Source organism: Marmota monax, unplaced genomic scaffold (assembly GCF_021218885.2).
Source record: "Marmota monax isolate L192 unplaced genomic scaffold, Marmota_monax_Labrador192_F-V1.1 WCK01_AAM20220418_F8-fsc00061, whole genome shotgun sequence".
In the NCBI taxonomy this organism is placed as follows: Eukaryota; Metazoa; Chordata; class Mammalia; order Rodentia; family Sciuridae; genus Marmota; species Marmota monax.
The window spans coordinates 5,872,850-5,885,981 of record NW_026695230.1 but is presented as its reverse complement, the minus strand read 5'-3'; positions in this window follow the sequence as shown (position 1 = coordinate 5,885,981).

Below are 13,132 nucleotides of genomic sequence, written 5' to 3'. Positions count from 1 at the left end.
GTGTCCCAAAACATCAACTTTACAAATTAAAAAATGGGTTACAAATTGATGGGCAATCCCTTAGCACATAGCTGAGCTGGAATTTGAGTGTGGATCTATCTGCCTCCAAAGCTCATGCTTTTTAATTTGAGAATAGCAAGGCATAAAACCAAGACCTAAAATCCAAATACTCCAATCATTCTAACTGGCCCATTAAGAACACAACATTTATCAACTCTTATTTTATAACTATAGAATTACTTATAAACAGTATGAGGAACAAATCCAGAATATGGATCTTCCTTCAATTTAGGCTCATCAAAAAGAAAAAAGGTCTGAGAGCCAGAGGAGGGGAGATGGTTGTATACAGACTAAGAGGCTGAAGAAATATGGTAGCTAAAGGCAACTTATGGGCCTTGTTTTCTTACTGGTTCAAACTAACATGATGATATTTTTGAAACAATCGCAATTACTTAAATATGAATTGGATGTTAGAAAATTTATTAAGGGTAATATTAGCTCCCTCCATACCCTTTAGAGATGTCAAATAATGTATGGGGTTTGCTTTAAGATACTTAAGAATCAAATTAAAGAAGAAAGGAGATATTTTTAACAAGATTGGTGAGCTCTTGCAAATTATGTTATCTTGGATGGAGATGGGCATGGAAATTCCATATACAATTCTTGTTACTTTTGTGTGTTTTGATTTTTCATAACAAAGGCACTAAAAACCCTACCTGCATTAATTTTGTTGACAGCCTCATAAATAGGACATTCTAATCCTTAACCCAAAGTTTTGAATTTTGATGCTATGTACAGATTCAAGTCAATGTGTAAGTCAGGCAGTTGGTTGAGATACTCAGCGCTGCACTGCCCTCTTGTGCTGGTCACCGAGTTTACAGTGTCTAGCCTTGATCAAAATCCCCTCACGGCCTTCCTCCTATTGAGTCTTTCCTCTTCCCTTGAACAGTTGAGCTAGCCCGCCAGTTTTAAATTTAAATGGAGGTTTTAGAAGGCCCTTAGCAGATAATAGTGTCTTTGTCCAGGCTGGGTTCCTGAATGCTTCCTCCCTGCACTTGAGATTTTCTCTCCTTCCTTGCTCTAATAGTAAATTGCACAAAAGTGATTGGAAAAAAAAAAAAAAAAAAGACCCAAAAGCAGCCATTTTCCAAAGGCTCACATGTTTGAAAGGGAAATTACAATATTTATCCAGCCAAGAAGTTGACTGTGTCCTGGGAATCCATTTTTATAGTTACTCAATTACCGAGTTCCAAGTTATTAATTGATGTTAATCGGGTATCCTGAGAGGAACCCCATTTGACAAATAGTCAAACTGATGAGAAATCCAATTCAACAGTGTCCTTAATATGATTTAAAGAAGAAAAAGGGAAAAGAAAAACTCTCGGAAATCTTTGAGATGACAAAAATGATAACAGAGGGGAAAAGACTCCAAACATATTTTTTTGTGAGACTAGTAGTGAAGAAAGGTAAGATTTTGTTTTGTTTTTTGTTTTGTTCTGTATTTTTTTTTTTCCCCAGTAGTGGAGCTAGAACCCAGGGACACTCTACCACTGAGCTACATCCTTAGTCCTTTTTCTAATTTTTTTTGTTTTGAGCTGAGGTTTCACTGGTTTGCTCAGGCTGTCCTTGAACTTATGATCCTCCTGCCTCAGCCTCCTGAGTAGCTGAAATTACAGGTAAGTGCCACCACACCTGGCTTCATAATTACATAATTTGATCTTTATAAAAAGCAGGGAGATAAACTGATCCAAATAATTATTTCTACTTTATACCTAAGGAAACAAAGATTCAACGATGCATAGGAATTCATCTAAGGCCACAGATCTGGTAAGTGAACCAAATTGAAATCCCAGATCTTTTAGCTCCTATGCTGGCTCCAATTTCATCACAGAGGCTGGGACATTCACACCCAGTTTCAATGCACTATCCGCTTGCTCACAGAGTCTTGCTGTGGAGCCCTAGAGAAACAAGCTTGTTTTAAGGGTAGAAGTAATACATCTGTCAGTCAAGTTACATTTGTATATGTACATGTGTGTGTGTGCTTTCTCCTATAGTGTAAGGATACAAACAAATAGGACTTTGACCAATGTTATCAAATGTAAAACTATTTTGGGAGATGGGGGTTACCAGGGATTGAACTTAGGGGCACTTGAACACTGAGCCACATCCCCAGCCCTATTTTTGTATTTTATTTAGAGACAACATCTCACTGAGTTGCTTAGTGCCTTGCTGTTGCTGAGGCTGGCTTTGAACTCATAATCCTCTTGCCTCAGCCTCCCAAGGCACTGCGATTACAGGCATGTGCTACCATGCCCAGTGTAAAATGTTATTAAATATTCTACTGCTGTCCAACCTGCCCAATATGGTCAAGAAAAATTAACCCACATTCTTTCATTTATTTCTTTAACAAATATTCATTTAAGGCTTATGCTGGTCGGGCACTGTTCTAGGTGTTAGGGATAGAATGGAACTCAAAACAGTCCCTGCCTTTATAAAACAATTATATCAGAAAGACAATCAGTGAATAGTATAGGACAGCATGTAATTGAGGGCTAAGTTTGGTGGCTTTGTTTATAGTGACCCTGATGAATACTCTGGGAAAAGAGAGGTCAACAAAGATCTACCTAGTTTGAAATGCACCACTGTTACATGGAGCCAAACCAATTAGGATCATTCTTTTTAAGTATGTGTTATATCAAGAGGTATTTGTGCCACTTCTGGGAATAACCTGTTGTATAAAAAGAGTAAGACTGGAATTGGAATAAATTATTTATTCTTCCATTTTTAAGTTGACTGATCTTAGAGGAATTACAAGATGGCTTTTACATTGTTTCCCCAAAATATTAGCACCTATCTCATCTCTACTCCATAGAACTACTCTGAGGATTAAAGATAAAACAAAATTTGGAAAGCACTTAGCACAGTAACTGACACAAGGTAAGAAATTAATGAATCCAGCTTCTGTATCAGTTAGGATTCCTTCTGTTGCAAGTGATTGAAACAAAATGATCCATCAGCCTGCATAATTCTATCAAACCATGTCTTAAGACACAATCACTCTCTGTTGCCTAATCCTACTTCTTTTTTTTAATTTCCTAATTTTTTATTGGTGCATTATAGTTGTACACATTGATGGATTTGTTGTCATATATTTGTATATGTACACAATATAACAATATAATTTGACCAATATCAGTCCCCAGTATCTTCCCCCCTCCCTCCCCACTCCCCCTAACTTGGTTCCTTTTCTCTATTGATTTCCCTTTGATTTTCAGGAGATCCACTCCACCTTTATTTTCCTTTTTCCTCTCTAGCTTCCCCATATGAGAGAAAAACATATGACCCTTAGCCTTCTGAGTCTGACTTATTTCTCTTAACATGATGGTCTCTAGTTCCATTCATTTTCCTCCAAATGCCATAATTAATTTTAATTTATGGCTGAATAAAACTCCATGGTGTATGTATGCCATGTTTTCTTTATCCATTCACCCATTGATGGACACCTAGGCAATTCCATAGTTTGACTATTGTGAATTGTGCTGCTATACACACAGGTATGTATGTTATCACTGTAGTATGATGACTTTAATTCTTCAGGGTAAATACCCAGAAGTTGTATAGCTGGGTCATATGGTGGTTCCATGCCTAGTCTTTTGAGGAGCCTGAATAATGATTTCCATAGTGGTTGTACTAATTTACAGTCCTACCAATAGTGTAAAAGTGTTCCTTTTTCTCCACATCCTCCCCAGCATTTATTATTATTTGTATTCTTGCTGACTGCCATTCTGAACGGTGTGAGATGAAATCTCAGTGTAGTTTTGATTGCATTTCCCTAACTGCTGGTGATATTGAACATTTTTTCATGGATTTGTGGGCCATTTGTATTTCTTCTTTTGAGAAAAATCTGTTTAGTTCATTTGCCCATTTATTGAGTTATTTGACTTTTTAGTGTAAAGTTTTTTTGAGTTCTTTATATATTCTAGATATGAATCCTCTGTCAGAAGAGTAGCTAGCAAAGATTTTCTCCCAATGGGTTATTTCTTTACATTCCTAATTGTTTCCTTTGCCTGCTCTGACTTCACTCCTAGATAGATTCTCTTCTCAAGATGGCATGATGGTTTTGCATTAGATGTTGGGCTTCAGGACACTCTACCCCAATATGTTGCACTTGGGCATTTTGGATATTTTAAGATGAAGGAATCTCAGAAATGGCAGACCTTTATGACCCTCTCTTGTCCTTTGCCCCTGAAACAGGACATAAGACCTTCATGTGAGAAGGGCCCTTAGTATACCTGGAGGAGAGGAACATCCTTATCTCTGAAGATGGAGGGACACTGTGAGAACTGGTGAACAGACCTTGCAGTTTCTCCTGTTATTAACCTTACCTCATACCCTTTTTCCTATCACATTCCCCATGACTTTCCACTCTTCATCAGGCCTAGTGTAAAAATGCACAGTGTCTGGATACTTCTTCAGGTCTTCATTTCCTTATGAAGGTTCACATGTCATGTCACCTATATAAATGTGTACAATCTTCTCTTGTTCCTCTGTTTTTTGGTACAGTGGCCCCAGCAGACAACTTAGAAAGTCAGAAGGAAAAGAAAATGTTTCCTCCCCTAGAAAGATAAATATCCTCGCAGACCCAGATCCAGTGGAAGGAGTGCCTGCCTTTCTTCACATTCACAAATTCAGAAAGTTAACCCCCTCAATCTTGATATTTCTATCAATCAAAATTGATAGAAAGTGGCAGAACTGAGAATTGAACCCAGTTATCTTACTCACAAATTCAGAAATGGTCTCATGAGATCCAATTGAGTTATGTTCCTATCTCTAAAGCAATCACTGTGGCAGGAGGGATGGAACATTGAGATTGTTTGTTTACTAAGTGAGTCAGAGGCCCACACTTGGAGCTGAAGTGGCTTTGATGGGAGTGGTACCCGTAGGACCGGGAGAGGAAGGGGTGGGTCCTGGATGGGGCGTGAGTAGAAGCTTAGTAGTAGAAAACAGCTGCTATCAATGATTCATATAAAAATAAATACTGACAGATGATGGAGAGGAGTGCAAAATTTGCACAAATTTTTAAGAAGGTACTTATTATTCCATAGAACTCTCTTGTTTGAGCATCCCCAAGCTCCATGGATATGTTTGTACTTTTCTCTGCTTTTAAAGAGCATATTAGAAAACTTTCAAACAGGAAAAAAATGTATTTCTTAGCTCTTCTTGTATCATAGCTGAGAGGGGATTTGGGGCTCAAGGGACATTCCAGGTCTCTTCCTCATGGTTGCCCACTGCTGGGTGTCCAGACTCTTTTTGCTCCTCATTGGAATGAGAAGTTCAAGTTGTACTTGTTTCCAGGATCTGCAGTCTCCAGCAGTCACTCTGAGTTTAAGACATGAGGCATGGCCTTTCCTTCATGTGAGCGATGCTGGCATAGTCTCTGCAGTTTGTCATTGGTGTGATTTGGTGAGAAAGATGATGGTGAGATCTGAAACTACTTGGCCATCTTTTCCCTGACAGCCCAGGTTTAAGTTTGCAGGAGTACATTGTTGGTGAGCACCAATTTGTGTATTAGTGAGAACTTTTTTATATACATTGCCTCATTCAGTTCTCTCCAAACTTTAAGAGATAGTCATTTGTTTCCTTTTGTAGGCTTTGAGAGATTCTGAAACTTCTCTATGCTTGTACAGCTGGCAAGTGGCAGAGTTTCAACTTCTCATTTATGGGATTGAGGAGGTTAGATTCGATGTGATTCCCTTTTCAGCTCTGTGCATGTTTGAAATCTATCACTGCAGCTGGGTTCCTGAGTCTGGATAGTATGGAATTAAAATTAATAGAGACTGATCTCTTAAGTATGACAATTGCAAGCACTCTGCATAGGTTATCTCATTTAATCTTCACAATACCCATTGAGGTAGGAGCTGTTATCATCCCATTTTACAGATAGAAACTAGGGCATAAGGAGGTTAATTGATAGAAAGTGGAAGAACTGAGAATTGAACCCAGTTATCTTAGTTTAACCATCACAATGCTTCCTCTGAAGAGTTAAATGGGTGAAGTGGTAAAGAGTATAACAGAATTTAAAATAGAAAAAAAAAGCATGAAAATTTTAGCTTCTTTTGTTACTAATGAGTTCAATAGAAAATCGTCAGCTCATCTCTCCACCCACAGCATTTTTACACACTACCAGCATACAGAAAGCAATTGAAAACTATTTGAAAAGGAATTAATTCATTACTAGGAATCTCTGTTATTTTCTGTACTCTTCAACATCATTTATTTATTTTAGTTTTTTCACTTGGAAACTACCCCCTCACCACTGGAAGTTTAGTATTAATCAACATGCATAGCTGTTCCATTCTTTAATAATAATTTTTTTAAAATCAAGATAACTAATTATGAGCTATTTTCCCTTTTCTTTTCTTTTTTTTCTTTTCTTTCTTTCTTTTTTTTTTGTGTGTGTAGGAACCGGTGATTGAACCCAGGGGTGCTTTACCATCAAGCTAAGTCCCAGTTCTTTTTATTTTTTATTTTGAGACAGGGTGTTACTAAGTTGCTGAGGGCCTCATTAAATTGCCCAGGCTAACCTTGAACTTGAGATACCTCCAGCCTCTGTCTCCCTAGTCACTGTGATTACAGGAGCCCACCATCACACCCAACTAAGCCTCCTTATAAATAAAGTTTGGGGGATTTTTCAAACACGAGTGATTCTGGTGAAAATACATTTCCACCTTCTCTAGCGCCCTCTCGTGCTTCGTAGCTGCAACTAATCAAGAGCGGAGATGCTGCCAGGAGTTGTGGGATATGAAAATAAACTGGATTTATTTTCTGCAGGATACAAGCACGCTCGCACGCGCTTACATACTAAACATGCTTTTCTTCTCTGAATTTTACCTTAGTCAGTTTTTGTGTCAGGAATTGTAAAATATTCTTGAAACCTGGGATTCTTTAGTCTGCAAGGCTATCATTTACCCTATTAATCTGAATTTCCCTCAGTTTCTGCTCCTGGAGAGTCCTACAAGCTGTAAAACGCATTTATGCAGTCTTTTTTTCTTTCTTTCTTTTTTTTTAATGAGCGTCTTAAGTGTCTTTTTTGGCTAGACTGCTCTCTCCTCTCTCTCTCTCTCTCACCGGTTCTTCCACTTTTCCTTTATTTAAAGGAGCTTTCCAGGCAGTGTCACTTGAACATCAGCATCTGGCAGAGCTTTTTATATCTAACTTGATGAAACCAGACTTTGGGGTTTTTCTAGTCCCCTGTGCCCCACAGGGATCCTACATGTGAGAGGGGAAAACTCACAGAGGCTCAGGAGGTGAATGCCAGCGAGAGAGGCGCATTCTTTGAATTGCCCTCCTGTTTGATGACCAACTCTTTCTTACTGGGTGAATCTGCTGTGCCTGGATTTTTCTTTTTTAAGGATGCATTATCTCCCAAGAAGCTGTCAGACCCCAGCCAGTCGATACCAGGTAGCCAATCCCAGCAGCAAGAAAAGATGCAGATGTTTCAGATTCTTAGTCACACCCAAGCTGGAACCTATATTTCCAAGATGCTAAATAATTAGTAATATTAAAATTATTGATAATATTTTCTGGCCCTATTTAGTGGTTAGTATGCATCCAATACATTGTTGAGTACTTCACATGCCATCAGACTGTTTTCAAGTCCCCTAGGAAGTAAATAATGTTATCACCCTCATATTACATATAATGAAACCAAGGCCTAGAGAGGTGACACTATAGTTTTGAGAGATTCTGTTTGATGTAGTTGTTCAAGCCAGAAGACTGCAGTTCAAGTGCAGGGGTACCTCTTTCTAACTGGATTTGCATGGTAAGCTGCCTAACCTCTCTGAGCCTTTTTTTTTTTTTTCATATATTTTTGGTTCATTATAATTGTATTTGGGATTATAGTTAATATGCTTACAATATAACAATATAATTTGTTCAATAACATTCCCCAATATTTTCCCTTTCCCTTCCTTCCCCCCTCTTCCTGGTCCCTTTCCCCTGTTCTACAGATCTCCCATTGATTTTCATGAGATCTGCCCCCAACCTTTCTTTTCCTTTTGAGTTTGACTTAGTTCAGTTAGCATAATGCTCTCAAGTTCATCCACTTTCCTGAAAATGCCATAATTCATTCTTCTTTAAGCCTGAATAAAAATCCATTGTGTGTATATGTCACATTCTCTTTATCCATTCATCCATTGATGAACATCTAGGCTGGTTCCATACTTGTTGAGCCTCATCTTTCTTGGCTGCAATGATAATAATTCCTTCTTTGTGAGAATATTGTGAGTTTTAAATGAGTGTATACATTATATGTGCATATATATATACACATACACACACACATACAAACACATATAGTACTTCCTAGTACTTGACATATAGTAAGTGGTATGTGTTTTGTTTTACTTTTTTTGAAGTGGGAAAGTTGAAGCCCAGTTCATTTCAGATCACTGTATGATCTCTCTAAGGTGAAGACTATGTTTGTCTCTTCGTCATCATTATTAGGAAATGGACCTTAATCACATGTTGGTCCACAGTGAATTTATCCTTTAACTGGGCAGCAGAATCACATGAAGATCTTGAAAAACTGCTGATGTTGATCTAGTAGGTCTAAGGCAAACATCTTTATTTTACTAAGTCTTCGTTTGTTATTATTTTTCTAAGGTTTTATTTTTCTAAAGAGATGCTTACATGCAGCCAGAATTACAAATGCCTGCTGTGACAACTTTGAAATTTACAAACTTCTTGCCCAGAAGAATTGCTCATGCTTCTTCAGTGTTTACTATAAACTAGATGCCAAGCGCTATATTTGGGTCATCTCATTTAATCTTCGAATGGAAACTCTCTGAGTTAAATAATTATTTTCAGTTATACTGTACAGATGGGAAGACCAAGGACTAGATAGGCTAAGAACTCACCAAAGTCACTGAGCTAGAGGGTGGCAAAGCCAAGATTTTAAACCAGGGGGACAAATGCCACAGACTGCACTCTCAACCACCTGCCTTCCCAAGTGCTAATTTGAACTTTGCTGTAAACTTGTATGGTGAGCAGACTTTGCCTTTACCCTCCATCTATACTTGAAGAGATGGAAGTCAAGGCCTTGACCAAATGCACACAGCTAGTCCATGTCCAAGTTGGGTACTTTTAAATTGAAAACGTATGCTCTTATCATATAGTTGCAGAGAACTTCAAGTAAACACAGTAAAAAATAAATAAATAAATAAAAAGGTTTCATGTGTATTATGGCCTCCTCTTTTCCGCTCTCCTGCAGTGGCTGCTTTGGTTCACACCTTCATTGCAACAAGAGCTTCCACCAGAAGCCCCTCTCATCTCTCTCCCTTCTCTGTATGCTATTTCCAGCTTAATCTTTCTTCATTAAGTGAAGAGTTCACCACGTAATTCTTTGGCTTAAAATGTGATAAATGTTTATGCTGTTTGCCATCTCAGTGAGTTGAATGTTATCCTCCAAAATGATATATTCACATCCTAACCCATGGAAACAGCGTGACCTTTGTAAAAGGGGTCTCTGCAAATGTGATTAAGTTTCTCCAGGTGAGATTATCCTGGATTATCAGGTAGGTCCTAACTCTAATGACAAACGTTCTTAGAAGAGGCAGAAGAGAAGATACAGACATGCAGAGGAACAGGACAGAAGAACACAGAGGCAGAGACTGGAGTTTTGTGGTCATAAGCCAAGGAACATCTCCAGAAGCTGGAGGCAAAGAAGCATTCTCCCCTAGAGCCTCCAGAGGGAACTTGGTTCTATGAATACTTTTATTTCAGACTTCTGGCCTCCAGAACCAGGAGAGAATACATTTCTGTTTTTATGGTTTAGATATGAGATATCCCCCAAAAGCTCATGTGTGAGACAATACAAGAATTTTTAGAGGTGAAATGACTGGGTTATGAGAGACTAACCTAATCAGTGATTAATCTACTGATATGGATTAACTGAGTGATAACTGCCGGCAGGTAAGGTATAACTGGAGGAGGTAGGTCACTGGAGGGATGTACCTTTGGGGTTTATATTTTGTCCCTGGTGAGCAGAGTTCTCTCTCTCTGCTTCCTGGTGGCCATGTCCTTCTCCACACCCTTCCACCATGATGTTCTGCCTCACTCAGATCCAGAGCAATGGAGTTGGCCATCTGTAGACTGAGACCTCCAAAAACCCTGAGTTTTTGGAGGAGGTAGGTCACCTACCTCAGTGACCTACCTCCTCCTCAAAAGTGCTTGACCTCACAGAGTGCAGTCTTACTGAATTTAGGAATACTGTGCTCAGCTACCTGGACTTGACCAAGGTCACACAGCTATTAAGTGGCTAGCCAGGATTCAAATCTACTTGTGCCTTACTTCAAAGTTCATGTTTTCTATCACATCAGGTACATGGGTCAGATTCCTGGCAGCAAATAGACTGCCAAATGGGATAACCGAAGGGAATTTGGTAACAGATGATTTCCAAGGGTATGAAGAAAACCCAGCAAGGAACAGGGCTCATGTCCTGGTGCTATCAGCAGCCATTAACACCCCAGTCTGAGAGGAGAGGTAAGGAGGAGTTCCTGGAACCTGGAGAGAGTACCTCTGTATGAAAGAGAGGACAGTCAAGCAGGAGTATGCCTTAATAGAGGGCCACTCCCAGCAGCCCTGTAGGGAGAGTTGGAGCCCTGGGTGGAGGGAATGTAGACCTGCATACTCCTGTTTCCTTCAACCCCCTGACAGTGCCTGCTATTGGCCAAATCCAATCAGAAGCCAGGGAACAAGGAGACTGGGTGGAACAGGACTCAAAAATCAGCTGTGCATTCTAGAAAAGGCTACAAAGGTGGAAACTAGATCTGGAGGGGTCAATGGAAAATGCCAGCACCCAGTGTTTCCCCGACTTTTCTCATTCAGATAACACCTTCACGAATTTGTTGCATCTACTTGTGTCTGCTGTATCTCAACTGTACTTAGTATATTTTAAAAATTTTCTCACTTTTATAAACTTTACTAACTTATTTGGTAGTACTGGAAATTGAACCTAGGTCTCATATGTGCTTGGCAAGTGCTGTACCACTACATTATAGCCCCAGCCCATATATTTTATATTAATAATAATAAGTACTAATAAATGTATGGATAATAATTAGGATAGTATGCCATGACATTAAATAGAAAAAAATTAAAAATTTAATAAAGAGAAACCAAGTTTACTCCATTTTAAAAATTAGATAGTAATCATAAATAATCATTTATTGTTTGGAGCCCCTACCTATCGTCTCTCCAGTCTCCCTATCCCCTACCCCATGCTTTCATCCCTCTATTTTAGTCATAAGGGTTTTTTTTTGGTTTGTTTGTTTCCTCAAAACCAGCCATACTCTTGCTTACAATAGGGCCTTTGCACAGGTTATTTCCTCAGTATCTCATAAATGAGAAAACATATAGGAATACCAGGGAACCTGAATAACACAACAAATATGGTACTATCTGCCTAGAAAAGAAAAAGAAGGAGAAGGAGAAGTTGATGACTTTCCTGAGAAGATTCTAGAATTGCACTGGTACTGCTAATGATTTTATCATTGGTCTGGATACTCAGATTCTTGCACTAATATTTAACTCTTTGATCTGAGATGACATATTTAACAGACACATGACTTAGTTTCTTTACCTGTAAAGTGGAAAAATAATTAGCATGGAGGCATGAAAAAATAATTAGCATGAGCCCATGTGCAATTAGCTCTCCACCCTAACTTTTCTGAATTACTATTGAGAACATGATTGATATACTAAGGTGGCTACCTACATTGTTGAATCCAGTTGGTGGCTGAATTTGTTCTGAGACAAAGGTAAATTACAACAATTTTCTTCTAGATACCTACCTATGCCAAATTCAGCTTCTCTGCTCAACCAGATTTCTTAGTCATGCTACATTTATGTATAGCTCTCCTTTAAAAAATATCCAGCATACATATTCATGAATAGATAGGGTAAAATTGGAGACAAATTATGGCCATTTTTGATGTTATTGACAGGCATTCTCCTTTCTTCCTACAGTAGTAACTTTTACTTTCCTTGAGGATGTTACTTCTTCCTCTGTCCTCAGACATGTGGAAGGAGTTTGTCTCACAGTGATCATCAGGAGACTCAGTTAGAACTAAGGAGACTTTTGTTTGCAAATTTTCTCTTTTCTGTGGATCTGATTATGAGAGAATGCACTTGATATCTTGAGTAACCCATTCTCCCCCTCTCTCCATCCTATTCTATACTCAGAGGAAAACTGTTCTGCACAGTATTTAGGTTCCACTGGGCTTCTAGTTGAATTCAGCCAATGAGGAGTATCAGCAGGAGGCCAGAGGGCAGAAGAGTGAGGCTGGGATATCCTTCTCCTGACTCCTCCTGTGTGGGTTTTAGGGTTGGATATGGATTGTCCCCCAACAGTTCATAGGAACTTGGTCCCCAGTGTGGCAATATTAAGAGGTGGTATGAGCCTTAAGAGATGCGGCCCAGTAGGAAGTAATTTCATTGAATATGCTATCTTTGGAAAGGATTAATGTAGTTCTCAGGATACACAGTTAGTTTTCAAGAGGAGGATTATCATAATAGAGCAAGACCTACTCCTCCCTGCTCTCTGGCTTCCAGTCTCACCATGGAATCTTTTTGCATGGGTTCTCATGATTGCTGGGAGCCATTAGCCAAGTAGGTATGACAATTTCCTTGCCAGCGTACCCCATATTGCAGTGACATTGAATGTAGGTGACCTTGCTCAAGGACCAAGGCGGATTAGGGTGTTCCCGGTTTAAGATAATCGTGTTTAGGGCGTTCCCAGTTTAGGTTCCAGGTTTAAGGTTTAAGATTATTCCTGCTGGGAATAGGGCGTATCCTGCTGCCTGAGTTCCCCTTGAGTTCTCATGGGATTCAGACAGTAATTTTTGGGAGATAGAAGCCCAGTGGAGGTGGATTTGGGCAGAGAACGTGGATTTCCCCAGAACGTGTTTGTAGACGGCTGGTGTGAGTTCAGGAATAAAGAGTTGCTGTTTGAATCTACAAGCTGTGTGGTGGCTCGTGATTGTGTGCCCAGCCAGACTGCGGCACATGATGATGCCATGAGGCCCTAACCAGAGCCCATTTTATACTGTTTAGACTTTGTGCCACAAAACTG